General features: G+C 42.5%; 1 long non-coding RNA gene across 1 annotated transcript; it reads right to left on the reverse strand.

Annotated features, from left to right (window-relative positions):
• Window positions 1-2804: 2804 nt before the first annotated feature.
• Window positions 2805-18960, reverse strand: LOC117353962. Its single transcript, XR_004538077.1, has 3 exons — window positions 18903-18960; window positions 6362-6427; window positions 2805-3396 (listed from the first exon to the last, which is right to left on the reverse strand). It is a non-coding gene; the product is annotated as an uncharacterized LOC117353962 (long non-coding RNA).
• Between the last annotated feature and the right edge of the window lie 518 nt (window positions 18961-19478).

Below are 19478 nucleotides of genomic sequence, written 5' to 3' on the forward strand. Positions count from 1 at the left end.
AACCCTCCCTTTTATAAAGCCATGCTAGCAGCTGCTACTGTAGTAATCGTTCCGACGTCCCTAGGGAATTAACGGACATCAAAATGTTTGCTGTGCAGCTTTGTATAAGAAGCCCTAAGTGCATGACAACTAACACACAGTTAAATCAAGCCTACAGGTGCACATGCTTTTAAAATGATCTCTTAAACATCCTTTCCCTAATGCTCCTAATGGTTTTTAAAGCAAATATCCATTAACATTTCCTTGCAGAAGAGTTGAGATTCATCAGATTCTATTCTTCAGCTTGCATGAAATGAGCTTTAAATGAATCATCTAATAACCATAGCACAATGAACCATGCACATTGAGGCTCTGCATTGCCGTGAATGTTTCTTGCAGCAGCCCTGCTAAAATAAAATACTTTAGATAGTCACAGAATTGCAGGTGACAAATGTCAAATAGTTTGCATGATTTGGGCTTTGCCCCTATGCAAATCAGTTCTGAATGGGTCTGGCGTATTCATTTTACTTAACAATGGTTGATTTGCATATGCATGGTTCACCCCAAAATTTGAAATGCTAATATTGCTACTGTAATATAGTCATTATCAATGACTGTTTTTTCTAATCTAGACAGGCTCTCCATGAAGTGTTTAGTTCTACAATAACACTTGCAAAAAAAAAAAAGAGAATTTTGATTAAGTATAAAATGTTCAAGACTGAACTCTCCGTATGCCTTTCTGAGTCCTACGCTTTCCAGATGCAGTCTAAGAAATTGCTATATCAGTGAAATAATAGAAAAGGTCCTTATTCGAAAACTAACTCCAAAGACATAACTGTATATTAATGTGGTCTTTAACCAACTTAAGACCCCTTTTACAAAGCTGCTCTAGCGAGCTCCCTATGGCAAATGCCCCGAAACCCATTCAATTTTTATGGGCTTTGGGGCATTTGCCGGGAAAGAATCAGCACTACGGCTTTGTAAAAGTGGCCTTTAGTTAGAAATATAGGGGCCCTGTTATTAAAGCTTAGTGCGTGCTATTGGAATTAGTACATGCAAAATGCTATGAAGTCCTTAGGTATAAAATGGGTGTCTTAGCATTTAGAGAATGCTAATTCCATTAGTACACGCTAAACTTTAGTAAAAGGGTCCCTTGGAGTAAGAAATGCAAAAATCATACTTTTATTTGGTAATAATATAGATAAAACCTATGGCCCTCTTTTACCAAGCCGCAGTAGAGATTTCTACCGCAGTCCGGGGTGCTAAATGCTCCAACGCTGCTCCAACACTGCTCATAGGAATTCTTTCGTCTGTGCATTTAGTGCTCTGGGTTATGGTAGAAACCTCTACCACAGCTTAGTAAAAGAGGGGGGAGGAGGGAATTATTTTACAAGAGGGCAAATCAAATAATCTACATTGAAGGTACAAAATAATTCCCAACTTTAACAAATTGGTAAACCAAATGCATTTTCTATTGACATTTATTTGAACAATCAGGACAAGGTGCAATTTGGTGATTGACTATAATCACCTGTCTAAAGTACTGTGCCTAAAGCTTCTGGATGCTGTTTTTAATAATTATGTTTCTTCTTTCTTACACAGTATGTCTGTATTTTTTCTTCTTCTTCTTTTTTTTTTTTTGTTTGTCTTTTTGTTCTCTCTTAGTACATTTGGCCTCTGAATAATTCAATTTCTTCCTCAATAGCCGAGTCAGGTCTGGAGATTATGGAGACTGTATAGATAGGGGCTAGTTGAACATAAACAGGAGACCCACTTCCCTGGAAAATAAGACTCTGGGAACTAGGCCAACTGTACAGAGCCTGGGCTGGGAGTGACTGAATAGGCAAGCAGCAGGCCAGCCCATATGTCAGGCTATGCCACAAAGACTTCTCTGCACATCCACCATGACAAACAGGATTACCGAAGACAATTAATCTGGCACGCTTTATCAAAATCAAATTCTGACCTCCTAAATTCTCCCCCTCAGTATGCAGCAGATGCCACGCTCCAATTCAATGGAGCTCAAGTGTTTCCATCTTTTTTTTCACTTCTGAATGATATCCAAAACCTGAATAAGGCTGGCGTGAAGTAATTGCAGTGACTGCCTGATGATAGCAGGCCTAATCAAATAAGATGAGCTCATCCTCTTCCAGATTTCTATTACAGAGGCTGACTGCAGCTCTCTCTCAGCTGCTGCATGACATAAGTGCATTGGTTTACCGTGGGGGAGGGGAAATCTCATACCATGCAGGGAGTGTACAAAAGAAAGCAGGGGAAGGGTACAGTGTACATGCAGCAAGAATTTATCCTAGGGCATGGAAAGGCAAATTGATGAAGTGCCCTACCAGATTTAAGATGAAGAACAAAGGAAATAGACTGTGTGGTAAGATCTGAACAAACTCTGTATGTAAAGCAATTTCTTTTTTTAAAAAAAAATTCTTTATTCATTTTTAAAACTTTCAATAAGTGCAACATAAAATACAATCACTTTACACTTTAACATCACTTAGGGCTCCTTTTATCAAGGTGCGCTAAGGGGATTAGCACGTCGGATTTCATCACGTGCTAACCCCCGCGGCACACCAAAAAACTAACGCCTCATCAATGGAGGCGTTAGCGATTAGCGCGGCAGGCGGTTGAAAGCATGGTATTCCACGCTTTAACCGCTTACCGCAGCTTGATAAAAGGAGCCCTTAATATTCCATCAAAGTCTAATTCACATCAACTATCCCTCCCCCCTTATACCCAACAATTGTTCTTAAGTATGAGAAAACATAAAGTATCTTCGCCCCCACCTCCTCACCCTGGATGTGTATGAACAAAGGGAAAAAATAATATTCATTCTGTACAATATTTCGTTATGGCTCCCAAACACCCCTAAATTTCTTAAAATGCTCCTGCTGAATGGCTATTACCTGCTCCATTTTAAAGATTTGGCAAAACAAATTCCACCAAAAATTATAATTCAGCCGATCCCAATTTTTTCAATTTCTATTCATCCCATGTATGTTGTGTGATGGAAGCTGCCCAAATCATGTTAATTATTTGAATTTGTTTTTGCCATCATTATGGGGGGTAATTTTATAACATGGAACCTCCAGTATGCAAAATATTCAGAAAGGTGTCCATTTTAAATAAAGGCAAAAAAGGGCCGGATTCTATAAACGGAACCTAAATCGGCTGGTGCCTACAAATTATTTATACATACATCGTGGTTTGTCCTAGCTGCATCCAAACTGCGCTCCCATGGAAAAACTGAGGGGCTTTCCAGGTCCATGAAAAGGTGGGTAAGGCGACACCCTAAATTGACTTCAGAGAGCGTTGTGGACGTAAATGACGCCTTTTACTATATGCAAGAGAACCTGAATCCTACAAGGAGAGCAAAGGAGCTGGCCGTCCCAGGAGGAAAAGGTAATTCTGAAAATAAAGCACCAAGAACATCCTTAAATGGCCTTAATAATGTCAGTGTACACATATATACAGAAATGCCAGTGTTCCAGCTGTGTGCTATTCTACAGAGTGTGGAAAAAGTGGGACCCTTACATAGTTTCAAAATACTTTGCAATTGTTTAAACATTTGGTATAACATTTAAAAATACATTAATATAATACAATATACATTAATCTATTATAATAAAACCCTAATAAAACCCTAAGTGCGCATGCGCACTTCAAACTTTGTGATCCCTGCATCCGTGATCCGTAGCTCTGTGCCAGTGGGACCTACTGCGCATGTGGAGTTTGAAATGGCGACCACAAACGCAAGGAGGTGGAGAACACATCGGCGACTGCCCCCTCCTGCTCTCACTCACTCTAAGTCTTGCACAAATAGCTGAAACCGCTATTGCTCTTCATTCACGTCTGCCCTCCTCTTCAAAGCAGTCTGCTGAGGATCACCAGCCGGCTGTAGCGAATCTCACAGGCCGCTCTCCACCTTGGTAGCACGTTATGTCTGACACGATCCCGCCCCTCCCCTGAAGTACGGGATAGCGTCAGAAGGAATGTGCTACCAATGTGGAGAGCTGCCTGCGAGGTTCGCTACAGCTTGCCGGCAATCCTTAGCAGGCTGCTTTGAAGAGGAGGGCAGACGTGAATAAAGAGCAGCAGCAGTGGCAGCGGTTCGTGCCGGTGGGCCAGAAGAGACCAGGAAGCCGGGATGGAGGGAGGTTAAGAACGGTGGTTTGGGAGCAGGTATTAGGGAGCAGGGAAGGGGTGCTGCTGGACACAGGTGAGGTAAAAGGAAGGGAGAAGGGCTACTTCTGGACAGGGGGAGCAGGGAAGAGGTGCTGCTGGACAGGGGGGAGGTAAAATGAAAGGAGAAGGGCTGCTTCTAGACAGGGGGAAGGTAAAAGGAATGTAGAAGGGTTACTGCTGGACAGGGGTAGCAGGGATGGGGTGCTGCTGGACACAGGGGAGGTAAAAGAAAGGAAGAAGGGCTACTGCTGGACAGGTGGAGCAGGCAAGGGGTGGTGGTGGACAGCCAAGGAAAGAGAGAGACAGAAAGAAAGAAAGACAGCGGCCAAGTAGAGAGAGAGAGAGAAAGAAAGAAAGACAGACAGACAGAAAGCGGCCAAGGAGAGCGAAAGAAAGACAGACACACACATCTATTCTAGCACCCATTAATGTAACAGGCTTAAAGACTAGTATAATATAATATTAATATACATTAATATAATATACATTTAAAAATACATTAATATAATATGTTTTTTTTTCTTTGTTTAATTCATAATTTGTGTTCAAAGTGTCCTTCAACCTTAACACATTCACAAATTATTTCATGGCACTGAGCTGGTGGCACAGTGAATTATGGGGTTTCATTAAATAAGAGCTGAACTATTTTGCCAGCTGGAAGAGCTGGAGCGCCATCCTGTTGAAAAATAAAGTACTCAGAAATGTCTCAAATTTCTGACAAGTTTTTGCTGCAGTAGGACTTTTTGGGGATTATTTGGAAAAATGTTGGAGGTCCTGTTTTCTGGACATGTCACCCAATATTCAGTACTATTTGGCCAGCATGGAACAGCACCTAAGTGGCTAAATAGCGCTGACCCCTCCTTTACAAAGCCACGCTAGCGTTTTTATTACCGGCTGAGGCGGTAACATCTCAGACGCTCATAGAAATTCTATAAGCGTTGGAGCTGTTACCAAGGTGGCTGGCACTAAAAACGCTAGCGTGGCTTTGTAAAGGAGGGGTGAGTAAGCTAACTGCTAATATTCAGTGGGAGATGGCTGGCTAACTCCTGCTGAATATTCCGGTCAGTGACATAGCTGGTCACAGTGGTGTAATAAGGGGTAGTGGGGGAGGGGTGGACTGTCCTGAGCACCATCTTCATTTGGGGGGGGGGGTGCCAGCACCTCTCTGTCCCCCCACATACCTCTGTAAATGTTCACTGGTGCAAGCAGCATCTTCTACCCACTGCTTGTGCTGGCTCGGCTCTCTTCTGATGTCACATCCTGGTCATGGGACCAGGATGTGATGTCAGAAAGGAGCTGGCACTGGCGTGAGCAGCAGGTAGAAGATGCTGCTCATGCCAGCGAACTTTTCCAAAGGTAAGCCGGGGAGGAGGGGGAGCACCTAAGCGGCGTAGAAGAGTGGGAGGGGACGCTCAAGCAGCAGGAAAGAGTAGGGGGTGCACTGCATGGCAAAGCAGGGTGGCACTGCCTCGGGCGCCAATCTCCTTTGCTATGCTATTGCTGGTCAGTGCCAGTATTTATAGGCTGACCAGTTAAGTTTAGCAGGTTTCAAGGTTTTATTAAAATTTGATTTGATCGCTTGTCCAATTTCTAAGCGAGTTTACAATATACAAAGAAAAGAAAAAAACAGAACATGAACATAATAAAAATGCCATTAACAATACCATTAACACATACAGAAAGAAAACAGTTACAAAGAAGCATCAACTAATACTTGACATATTAAAAGGAGACAAATGAGACAGTCAGATGGGAGACAAAAGGAAATAGGGTTAGAAATACAATTTGGATAGGAACAAAAGCCAAATAATGAAAAAAAAAAGGAAAGGGGTCATTGTTGCTTATTTCCTTAAGGGAATGAAAAAGATATTGTAAATTTTTAGATCAAATATTAAAAGCTTCTTTAAATAAATGACTCTTGAGTAGGCCGCTATAACCTAGCTGGTCAGCTGACGAATATTGGCATGGCTGGTTATGTCAAACACAGTTGAACACAGAGCAGAAATTTACCCCCTCTTTTACAAAGCCGCGCTAGCGGCTGTTGTGCGGTAACGGCCTCGAAGCCCTTTAAATCTCTATGGGTTTCAGGGCCGTTACTGCGCGGCAGCTGCTAGTGCAGCTTTGTAAAAGAGGGGGTTAAAGTTGGTTGTCAGATATGGCCCCGACAATCTCCGGGTTCACCACTAACCTCAGGAGGTAACCTCCCACTGTCCGAAAATCATCTTCACCATGTGGGCACGCACATGTGCAGAGTCTGGGTGAAAAACACAAGAAAAAGGAGAAATAAACCTCTGCATCAAATATCAGCAAAAACAATTAAAAAAAAAAAAAAAAAAAAAAGCAGAGATGACCAAAGATGTCAAGCTGGCAACTCAACTTGAATCAAAGTCCAACATACACGTCAGATTGGAACAAAACCCAACACGGGCCATTGGGGTGAAGCATGGGTAGGATGCACAGTTACACATTAGATAGATTGTGAGCCCACCGGGACAGATAGGGAAAATGCTTGAGTACCTGATTGTAAAACCACTTAGATAACCTTGATAGGCGGTATATAAAAACCTAATAAACTTGAAACTTGATTGCATGTTATAATTTGTGCACATTCTTTTAACAATCTCGGTGTACGCATTTTACACCAGCTCTGTGGCTGATATAATAATAATAATAATAACTTTATTTTTGTATACCGCAGTACCAGAATAGTTCAGAGCGGTTTACATGACAAGAGACTGTACATCTACAGCGAAATTTACAAATAAGTCAATCAATCAATATAACTTAGCGAGTCGGGAGCAGGCAAGAAGGAGATAGAGAGGTTCACATATAAGTTAAGCACAATATTTTAACAGTTATGCGAGTATACTGTAAAGAAATAGGCTCCAGATAAGCAAACTGTACATATAAATATAGGCAACCCCTTAAAGTAATGCCTTCTTAATGCATGGTAATTGCAAAACTGTATTCACTTTAGCAAAAGGCCCTTTAGAAACATATTTGGAGCCTTTTACTATTTCTATTCACTATTAATTTTCTTGTACAATATGCCAAAGAAAAATGAATCCCCTCCAAGGACAAATGTGCTGCAATTTGGTATAGATGAAACAGCAAAGCTTGTCTTTTTCCAAAACAATCTTCAATCTCTGGAATCCTTGCATAGTTACAGCCCCTAATGAACATTGAAAAAAAATAAAAATAAGAAAACCCTCCTGCTGCTGTACAGATAATTCACTGTCAGAAATGTGGAGCATGCTTAAATACAATGGTCTTTTCGAGTGCTGCTTTATAAAACTTGAAGCTATCAAGATTTCCGACAGTCTTGGCATTTCACTTGTCATGTTATAGATTGTGGTGGTTCAGTTTGGGATCAGAATAAATTAGCTCAGGGGATGGGCTGTAGTCTATTAAACCTGCAGGAGCCTGACAGAAGGTGGCAGCCTTTTCACGTTGTCAGAAGTTGTAAGGCAAAATGTTCTGCGGGGATTTTCTGGAAAGTGGGTTAGATTCACTAATTGTTGTCTCACGTCTTATGGTATTTGGTAGAGGCATTGTTGATGAATGCCACCGTTTGCACATGCTGGCATCTCTCTAAAGAGCTGCAGGTGCTGCAGGCCTCTCCCATTTCAAAGCAAAAACTGGAACCTCATTTGCCATCATTTCTGAGTTAGCCTGAAAAAGAGAAGCAGTAATGCTTTGAAGACCAAAGCTGCACAGATTAAAAGATGTACCAGGTTTTATTTTTAAACTCCTGTGTGAAGATAAATTACCAGATTATAATAACATGAGACGAAGAGGGCATTCCTCCATAGAATTTAATGACAAAAACACCAGAAGTTCTCAAACCCTATGAGATTTCAGTAAAGTCATTTTAGTGTTATATCTGCAAACCACAAATCAGAAATGAGAATGGTGTAGCATTTTAGTCAGAATGTGAGCACAGATAGCATACTGAATCATGCCTGCTTTCCTCATAGGCTTGAGGAATGGACTTCACATTTCATTAAATTCTAATATTTATATTTAGTATAGTAAATAATAATTCTCATGAAAAATATTATGCAAAGCAGATCGTGTTTGACGAACTTGCTGCACATCTTTGAAGGAGTAAACAGACAGATAGACAAGGGCGACCCGGTAGACATTGTATATCTGGATTTCCAAAAGGCGTTCGACAAGGTTCCACATGACCGACTACTTCGGAAAATTGCGAGCCATGGAATCGAGGGTGAAATACTCACGTGGATTAAAAACTGGCTGGAGCATAGGAAACAGAGAATGGGGGTAAATGGACAATACTCGGACTAGAAGAGCGTCACCAGTGGGGTGCCGCAGGGCTCTTCAACATCTTTATAAACGATCTGGACATTGGTATGACGAGTCAGGTGATTAAATCTGCAGACAATATGAAGTTATTCAGAGTAGTGAAGACACAGGGGGATTGCGAAGACCTGCAATGTGATGTAATCAGGCTTGAGGAATGTGCATCAATATGGCAGATGAGGTTCAACGTGGATACGTATAAAGAGATGCATGTAGGTAGCAAAAATCTCATGCATAAATACAGGATGGCTGGGGCGGTACTTGGAGAGACCTTCCAGGAATGAGACTTGGGAGTTATGATCGACAAGTCAATGAAGCCGTCCACTCAATGTGCGGCGGCAGCGAAAAGGGCGAACAGAATGCTAGAAATGATAAAGAAGGGGATCACGAACAGATCGGAGAAGGTTATCATGTCCTGTACCGGGCCATGATGTGCCCTCACCTGGAGTACTGCATCCAGCACTGGTCGCCGTACATGAAGAAGGACATGGTACTACTCGAAAGGATCCAGAGAAGAATGACTAAGATGGCTAAAGGGCTGGAGAAATTGCCGTACAGTGAAAGATTAGAGAAACTGGGCCTTTTCTCCCTCGAACAGAGGAGATTGAGAAGGGACATGATCGAAACATTCAAGATTGAAGGGAATAGACTTAGTAGATAAGGACAGGTTGTTCACCCTCTCCAAGGTAGGGAGAACAAGAGGGCACTCTCTAAAATTGAAAGGGGGATAGATTCCGTACGAACGTAAGGAAGTTCTTCTTCACCCAGAGAGTGGTAGAAAACTGGAACGCTCTTCTGGAGTCTGTCATAGGGGAAAACACCCTCCAGGGATTCAAGACAAAGTTAGACAAGTCCCTGCTGAACTGGAACGTGCTCAGGTAGGGCTAGTCTCAGGGCAGTGATCTTTGATCAGAGGGCCACCGTGTGAGCGGATTGCTAGGCACGATGGACCACTGGTCTGACCCAGTGGCGGCAATTCTTATGTTCTTACCAGGCTATGAAAGTGTAATTTATCCTGCTTCTTCAAGTGCAAAAATGCATTCAGGCCAATATTGCAAACCGTTTCTGTGGTTGATGATGGTACCAACCTCGTAGATGTTTTCTAAACAAACCTGTAGTAATTTTATGGATAAATTTGCTCGTTTAACCCATAGACTGGTTACATTTATCTGTCAGGAAAAAGAGGAGCAGGTTGTTATAAGAACATAAGAATAGCCATACAGGGACAGACCAATAGTCCATCTAGCCCAGTATCCTGTTTCCAAAGTAGCCAATCCAGTTCACAAGTACCTGGCAAAAAAACCAAGTCAGTGGGTGGGTCTGATACAGTTAAACAGCTGAATATATAACTTATATGCCTTGTCTATGTCTGATGTCCAAACAGCACTTCTAAAAGAATAGCTATTTAAAAGAAATAGGGGAAATTCAATAATGGCACTCAGAGTTAAGTGCTGGGGTGTTCCGTGCTAAGCTAGTATTCTGTTTTGCACAGAGCACCCTTTGCAGAGAACTAGCTTACCACACATTTTACACCTAACTTTGGGTGTGAGCATTTACACCTGCCAAATGCTCTTGCCCAATTGATGGCAATTAGATGCACATAAGTAAGGATTATATAATAATCATGCATGATTTTTGGGAATGGCGCTGATCTGCCCATGCCTGTTTCATGCCATGCTCTCTTTGGAGTTGCATATTAGGAAATTTAAGCATGCATGTTAAAGAATAGGGCAGTAAAACCAAGGAAAACAGCTGTGGAAACGATGATCTTGATACAATCTTTTATTCAACCAATTTTAGTATATAAAATGCAGTACATGGGCAACACAGTACGTGGTATGGACCCAACACGGCCTATGTTTCTGTCACAAAAGACCTTCTTCTGGGGTCAGATCATGCGGATTGTGAAAAATTGCAGGCAGACTTTAGGAAACTGGAAAACTTGGCATCCAACTGGCAGGTGAAATTTAATGTGGACAACTGCAAAGTGATGCACATTGGGAAGTAATACCCAAATCACAGTTACTGGATGCTAGGGTCCACTTTGGCAGTTAGTACCCAAGAAAAGGATCTGGGTGTCATCATACAATATGATGAAACCTTCCACCCAATGTGCGGCGGCAGCCAAAAAAGCAAACAGGATGCTAGGAATTATTTAAAAAGGGTTGGATATCAAGACTGAGAATGTTATAATGCCCCTGTATTGCTCCATGGTGCGACCTCACCTAGAGTATTGCGTTCAGTTCTGGTCTCCTTATCTCAAACAAGATATAGTAGCACTGGAAAAGGTTCAAAGAAGAGCAACCAAGATGGTAAAGGGATGGAACTGCTCTCATATAAGGAAAGAGTAAAAAGGTTAGGGCTCTTCAGCTTGGAAAAGAGATGGCTGAGGGGAGATATGATTGAAGTCTACAAAATCCTGAGTGGAGTAGAACAGGTACAAGTGGATCTAATTACAAAGACTAGGGGACACTCAATGAAGTTACAGGGAAATGTGTTTAAAACCAATAGGAGGAAATATTTTTTTACTCAGAGAATAGTTAAGTTCTGGAATGCATTGCCAGAGGTTGTGGTAAGAGTGGATAACGTTGCTAGTTTTAAGAAAGATTTGGACAAGTTCCTGGAGGAAAAGTCCATAGTCTGTTATTGAGAAACACATGGGAGAAACCACTGCTTGCCCTGAATCTGTAGCATGGAATATTGCTACTCCTTGAGTTTTGGCCAGGTATTAGTGACCTGGATTGGCCACTGTGAGAACGGGCTACTGGGTTTGATGGACCATTGGTCTGACCCAGTAAGGCTATTATGTTCTTATGCTTAAGTACCTGAATAATTTCATGTAAACCATTCTGAGCTCCCTTGGGAGAACAGCATGGAAAATTGAATGAATGAATACATAAATAAATAAAATCCTAGTTGAAAATTGTGGTAGAAGAAAATGTATGGTATTTAGAACCACTGAGTATTAATTTCATGGGGCTAGATGCATGAACCTGCCCAATCGGGACCGACCCGTGCCTGATCCGGGCAGGTCCGATGGATTCTTGAAACTCTAATATGCATATTGGGGCAATTGGAGGAACACCTCATCTGCCAGCACGTACGATGGTGTGCGATCCTGATGCATGCGCAGATCATTTGTAGATGGCCTGCGCATGTGTCTAGACCCGTCCGAGCCCGACTTTTTTTTGTTGTTAACTTTTTACTTTTTTTAGCCCAGTGAGCCCATGGTTTTTACCCGCTTAAACCCGTGGGTTAAAACCACGGGTTCGCAATTGCGGGGAAGGGCAGAAGAGAGTTAGGGTGGCAGGCAGGAGAAAAACAGGGCAGAGCAGGATGGCAATTCAGGGCGAGCAGGCAGGAGAGATCGGGGCAGAGCATCAGGGCGGCAGGCAGGAAAGATTTGGGGCAGCAGAGAGCAGGGTGTGCAGAGAGCAGGGCTTCTATGGAGCTGGAGAGTCAGAAAGACGTTTTCGACTGGTCCCCAGCAGTCACTTCATGGGTTGATCAGCCAGCCCAATCAGTTAAAAAAATTTGGTTGGTGAATCGCGTACCTGTCTACTTTGCATGCGTTTCTCCTCATTTGCATGCATGGATTCGAAGCGGATCGCAGGAGAGGTAAATGAATTAGGCCGGAGGGAAATCTGGTCATATAGGGGTTGCAAACCGATTAGTACACGATTGGTTTGCTTTGTGAATCTAGCCCATTGTTAAATGTTAGTGAGACACTTGCATTTCACACATTGCATTTCACACATTGTAAAACTAGCTTATAGTTCAAGTTTACATCTACAACAGAAGTATTTTTAGTGAATATGTGCACTTGACAAAACAACCCCACCCGATTATATACAGTAGAAAATCTCTGCTCAGAAGAGGCTCAAGAATAACACGGGCATAGAATGATCATATTTTGATAGAGCTGTGCAGAAATGCTTAAACAGCATTTGCCTGCTCTATGACTTGCTGCAGTCAGTGCCATTAATCTTCTCACCTTCAGGAACAATGCAACTTACTGAACACACAAAAAAAAGAACAAGCCATATTCTAAGGATGGTCTTATTGCAAAAAGTGCAATGTAGGCACTATTTCACCAAAATAATAAAACTGTGTTTATGAGCAATCTGGAAAAAAGAAGATGTATAATTGCCCATTGTCCTCTTAATAAGCATCCACTAGTGACCCTCCAAACTTTGCACTGCGAGATTCATTTTATAACATGCTACTCTGTTTTTTTTTAAGCCTTCATTATTTTATTAAACCTAAATCTAATCAATACCTCAGTAACACTATTATTTATTCAGTTTTCTATCAGGTGATAGAACTGCTGGAACACACTCACTATGAAGATGGTTAAGCGTATAAACCAGTGGTCTCAAACTCAAACCTTTTGCAGGGCCACATTTTGGACTTGTAGGTACTTGGAGGGCCTCAGAAAAAATAGTTAATGTCTTATTAAAGAAATGACAATTTTGCCTGAGGTAAAACTCTTTATAGTTTATAAATCTTTCCTTTTGGCTAAGTCAATAATAATATTGTAATTTATAGCTAAAGAGACATATGATCAAGAAACTGTTTTATTTTACTTTTGTGATTATGATAAACATACCGAGGGCCTCAAAATAGTACCTGGCGGGCTGCATGTGGCCCCCGGGCTGCAAGTTTGAGACCACTGGTATAAACCCTGACTCAAACTTTCCATAAACGCAGTTCTACTCACATGTTATGATTCACAAATTAGTCTAGCCTTCATTTACAAAATTAAATTGATTAAACATATTCCATCCAATATTCAGCCTTTAGTGGGCAGCATTTTATTAAATGCTGATTGTTGTGGGCTAAATTAGCCCTGTATATTCAGTGCTGGGTTATATCCATGCATAAACATTGAATATCTGGGGCTAATTCACAGGGTCTTGGCAGTAGCATAGTGAGGGTAGGAGGTGCCTGGAGCGGTGGCACCCCTCCCCCTACTCTCCTTATATTCACGTTCTCCGCCCCCCCTCCCCCCCCCCGTACCTCTTCAAATCTTCCCCAATACCCCTCTGGCCTGCTGCTCGTGCCAGCATTGGCTTTCCCTCTGATGTCACTTCCTGACCCTGCGACCCAGAAGTGATTTCAGAGATAAGCCAGGCCAGCACAAGCAGCAGGCCACAAAAGTTGCTCATGCAGGTAAAGATTTAAAGAGGTACTGGGGATAGGTGGAGGGAAGGCGTGAGCATGGTGTGATAGGATGGAGAGGTGCCGGCACCCCCACCAAGATGGTGTCTGGGCAGGCCTGCCCCCGCCCTCCCTTACTACACAAGTTGGTGTTAGCCACTGGAGCTTATGTGTGTCTTGGCTAATATTCAGTAAGTACTTAATATTGTCTGGGACCCCCATAAAATATTTTTGCCTGGATCTCTAGCCCCCTATTCTGATGCTGTGGATTTGAACCCACTACCTGTGAATGATGAAGCAAGCAGCTTTAACCATTGGGTGACCCACCCTTAGCCCCCTGGAATGGAAAGATTTCCTCCCAGCCTGAACCCCCTCCCCCAAAAAATATATTGCAGTACTTGAAGTACCCATGGTTGCCACTAGGGACCGCGACAGTCACTTTGCTAGTCACTCAAAACTTTATTCTCTTTAACTCTGAATATTTAAGCTTACCAGAAGCTCTTAGATAATATTTCCCACTAAAAATGTTTTCACAGTGAACTAAAATTATACAATTCAGTTCTTCAATCAACTATTTTATCCCTTCAGTGAAATAACCATCAAGTTCAATGGAACCATTATTTTCCTCAGAGTTTTTTCCTACGTTGAGCAAAAATGAGAAATTTTACCTTACATTACAATATCTCACACATTTGCCAAATACTTTAATATTTATTGTAACTCATATTTAATATTTATAACTCATACTTTAATATTTATTGTAAATTTTTCAGAGGCAAATATCTTTTCTAAAACCAATCACATGCACATTCACACAACAGAACCCCAGGAACACTTCTGCTTTTCTTTGCTCTGTCTGCTGCTCTCTACCAACTGTTTTCTTGTCAGGCTCCTTTACTGAGTAGTGCAGTCAATCACAGTTCACTCTGGACTAGATTCCATTCTTCTGACAGTTCTTTTTGCTAATTAATCTGGACCGAACTACAGTTTAAAAACCCAGTAAGCCAGGTTTGTACCTTACAAGAAGTTCCACACAGGCAGCAAAACTAGACCACCAACTCTCTAATCTTCTAATCGCGACCCCAGGCTACAAAACTTTCAGAAAAGAAATAGAAACCTTGCTATTCAAGAAATCCATGAATACTAACTAATACCAAATGAAACTTTTCAATCCTCTGAAGCAACCCGCTCTATTCTGTAACACCTCTGGACATGTCCAGAAATCCTCTTCTGTAATCCGCCTTGAACCGCAAGGTAATGGCGGAATAAAAATCACTAATGTTTGTAATGTATTCAATAAACAGTCATGGTGAACCAAATCAAGTGCAGCAGATAAATATGTGACCCTTTATCCAGAAGCAATCTCATTTCTTTAAGGAGAGAAACTAAAACTGTTTCTTTGCTATATTATGAAATGATTATTGTTTGTACCCTTTCTTCCTTTGTTATGTCTGAAGAGTCAGGAGATTATAAAAAGAAGTCTTGGAAAGTGCACCTGGGAGTAACATAAAGGTATCAACAAAGCACTCGTATCATAGAAACATAGAAAGATGACGGCAGAAAAGGGCTATAGCCCATCAAGTCTGCCCACTCTACTGTCCCACCCCATTAAGTCAGAGTGCTGCTCGACCCACGTAGAGATCCCACGTGGATGTCCCATTTATTCTTAAAGTCAAGCACGCTAGTGGCCTTGATCACCTGCACCGGTAGTTTGTTCCAGTGATCCACCACCCTTTCTGTAAATAAATACTTCCTGGTATCACCACCAAATCTCCCTCCTCTGAGTTTGAGCGGGTGCCCCCGTGTGACTGAAGGTCCCTTAGGAAAGAATATGTCGTTTTCCACCTCGACACGACCTGTGACGTACTTAAATGTCTCAATCATGTCACCCCTCTCCCTGCGCTCTTCTAGAGAGTAGAGCTGCAACTTGCCCAGTCTTTCCTCGTATGAGAGACCCTTGAGTCCGGAGACCTTCCTAGTGGCCATTCGCTGGACTGACTCAGCTCGAAGTACATCTTTACGGTAATGTGGCCTCCAGAACTGCACACAGTACTCCAGATGAGGTCTCACCATGGTTCTGTACAGTGGCATTATGACTTCAGGTTTACGGCTGACGAAGCTTCTATTGATACATCCCATCATCCTCCTTGCCTTGGATGAGGCCTTCTCTACTTGTTTGGCAGCCTTCATGTTTGCACTGATGATTACTCCCAAGTCCCGTTCTTCTGAGGTCGTAGCTAGTGTTTCTCCATTCAAGGTGTATGTTCTGCATGGATTTCTGCTGCCGAGATGCATGACCTTACACTTCTTTGCGTTGAAGCCCAGCTGCCATGTTGAGGACCAGTTTTCCAACTTGATCAGATCCTGCGCCATACCATCCGTGAGATCGCTTTCACCTACTATATTACACAGTTTGGCGTCGTCGGCAAACAGCGCTACATTTCCCTGAAGTCCTCGGGTCAAGTCCCTTATGAATATGTTAAAAAGGGATGGTCCCAGGACTGAGCCCTATGGCACTCTGCTAGTCACCCCCGATGTCTTAGAGAGGGTGCCATTGACCATCACCCTCTGAAGTCTTCCACTCAGCCAATCATTGACCCATGCCGTTAGTTTCTCACCTAACCCCATTGATTTCATTTTGTTTAATAGTCTATGGTGTGGGACACATAAGAACATAAGCAATGCCTCTTCTGGGTCAGACCTGAGGTCCATCATGCCCAGAAGTCCGCTCACGCGGCGGCCCAACAGGTCCAGGACCTGTTCAGTAATCCTCTATTTATACCCTTCTATCCCCTTTTCCAGCAGGAAATTGTCCAATCCTTTCTTAAACCCCAGTACTGTACTCTGCCCTATTATGCCCTCTGGAAGCGCATTCCAGTTGTCCACCACTTGTTGGGTAAAGAAGAACTTCCTAGCATTCGTTTTGAATCTGTCCCCTTTCAACTTTTCCGAGTGCCCTCTTGTTCTTTTATTTTTAGAAAGTTTGAAGAATATGTCCCTCTCTACTCTCTCTATGCCCTTCATGATCTTATAAGTCTCTATCATATCCCCTCTAAGTCTCCTCTTCTCCAGGGAAAAGAGACCCAGTTTCTCCAATCTCTCAGCGTATGAAAGGTTTTCCATCCCTTTTATCAGACGTGTCGCTCTCCTCTGAACCCTCTCGAGTAACGCCATATCCTTCTTAAGGTACGGCGACCAATATTGGACGCAGTATTCCAGATGCGGGCGCACCATCGCCCGATACAACGGCAGGATAACTTCTTTTGTCCTGATTGTAATACCCTTCTTGATTATACCTGTCAAACGCTTTACTGAAATCCAAGTACACTATGTCCAGAGACTCTCCCGAGTCTAGCTTTCCTGTCACCCAGTCAAAGAAGCTGATAAGATTGGATTGGCATGACCTGCCCCTAGTGAATCCATGTTGACAGGGATCCCTCAGATTCTCCTCATCCAATATCGTGTCTAATTTCCCTTTAAGTAGAGTTTCCATGAGTTTACACACTATTGATGTAAGACTTACTGGTCTGTAATTCGCAGCCTCCGCTCTGCAACCCTTTTTGTGCAGAGGAACAACATTGGCAGTTTTCCAGTCCAGGGGGACTCTCCCCGTACTTAGGGAGAGATTGAAGAGCATGGCTAACGGTTCCGCCAAAACATCGCATAGCTCTCTGAGCACTCTTGGGTGCAGATTGTCCGGTCCCATAGCTTTGTTCACCTTGAGCCTTGACAGTTCTTTGTAAACATCAGCTGGTGTGAACTCAAACTCCTGAAATGAGTCATCCATGCTTTGCTTTGCATCCAGCCGAGGCCCGTGCCTTGGTGCCTCGCAGGTAAAGACTGAACAGAAGTAATCATTCAGTAGTTTGGCTTTATCAGAGTCAGATTCCACATAATTCCCGTCTGGCGTTCTAAGGCGCACTATCCCATTTGTGTTCTTTTTCCTGTCGCTAATGTATCTGAAGAAGGATTTGTCCCCTTTCTTGATGTTCTTCGCTAGAGTTTCTTCCATACGAAGTTTGGCCTCCCTGACTGCCGTTTTGACCGCTGCAGACTTTGTCTTGTATTCAACGTTTGCTTCTTTTTCCCCCATGCATTTATATGATAGAAATGCTCTTTTCTTCTCCTTGACTAGGTATGATACCTCATCTGTGAACCATTGGGGTTTCCTTTTTCTTTGTTGTTTGGTTACCGATTTTATGTAGCGGATAGTTGCCTCATGAAGGATCGATTTCAAGGTTGTCCACATATCTTCCACATTATCAGTTACTTTTTGAACCTGCAGCGTCTGGTAGACGAAATCTCCCATGCGTGCGAAGTCAGTGCCCCTGAAATTGAGTACCCTTGTTTTTGTTTGTGATCTAGGGAAGCCTTTCTTAAGGTTAAAACATACCATGTTATGGTCACTGGTGGCTAGCGTCTCTCCCACCGAGACGTCCGAGATGCTTTCCCCATTTGTAAGTACCAGGTCCAGGATGGCCTGGGCCCTAGTGGGCTCTAGTACCATTTGTTTGAGCCGTACTCCCTTCATGGACGTTAATATCCTCCTGCTATCACAAGTTGTCGCTGATAGTGTGTTCCAGTCTACATCAGGCATGTTGAAGTCTCCTAATAGAACAGCCTCGCCCCATAAGGTGATATTCTCAATGTCTTCAATTAATTCTGCGTCCTTTTCCTCCGATTGTCTCGGAGGTCTGTATACCATACCAAGGTACAGGCATTTTTTTCCACCTCTGGCCAAGTTTACCCAGATGGATTCCCCAGTATACTTGATATCTGTGATCCTGGTTGTCTTAATGTTCTCTTTGATATAAAGTGCTACCCCACCACCTAACCTACCCTCTCTAACTTGTCTAATCAGGTTGTATCCCGGTATGGTTATATCCCACCCATGAGAGTCCATGAACCATGTTTCGGATATTGCTACTATGTCTATGTCTGCATTAACTATTTCTGTTTCTAGTTCTTGAAATTTATTCCCTAGGCTGTGTGCGTTAACATACATAGCTCTCCACTCTTTCTGTTTGCTAAGCTCCTGTTGTGAGCCACCCATTTGAGTCAAATTGTCTCCTAGCGATTCGTTTGCAGTAAGGGTACTTACCTCAGACCTAGAAGCGTAATGTTGGTTCGCTACATCAGGATTGTTAGTTACTGCTCCGGTGTAAAAGTGGGTACCCACCCCCGACTTACCTAGTTTAAAGCCCTTCGAAGTAGGCGGGCTAGTCTGTGTCCGAAGACATTCTTACCTCTGTTGGTCAGGTGGAGTCCGTCTGGTCCCTGTAGTCCCTGTAGTGTCTCTCTGTGATTCAGGAATCCGAAGTTCATCTCCTGGCACCATCGTTGTAGCCACTCGTTCATCTTCAGGATGCATTCGTCCCTGTCCCTTCCTCTGCCCCTAACAGGAAGAATGGAAGAGAATATGGGTACATGTTTGGGTATTTCCATTTCCACTAGAATTTGCCATAGTTTATTGTGATCCATACAGTCAAAAGCTTTCCTGTAGTCGATGAAGCAATATACAGTTTACAGGTTACAATTTGCCATAGTTACAATGCAACATTTTTCAAATCAAGTTTTTATCCTAACTCGACACATACTAGGGATCTAATACCAATATTCACAGTATACAATTTACAAGATACATTTGACATAGTTACAGTGCAAGATTTATCAATATAAGTTTTTTATCCTATGTGTGACTGGGTGAGTAAAGGTGGATTAGGATTGTGGACCCCAAACAATTTCCATTTTGTGTCATTTACCATATTGTTTCTCAGATTTTTATTTTGTTTGGGGTATTTTTCCTATTTTGTCTTTTTATT

The sequence above is a fragment of the Geotrypetes seraphini genome, chromosome 2 (assembly GCF_902459505.1).
Source record: "Geotrypetes seraphini chromosome 2, aGeoSer1.1, whole genome shotgun sequence".
In the NCBI taxonomy this organism is placed as follows: Eukaryota; Metazoa; Chordata; class Amphibia; order Gymnophiona; family Dermophiidae; genus Geotrypetes; species Geotrypetes seraphini.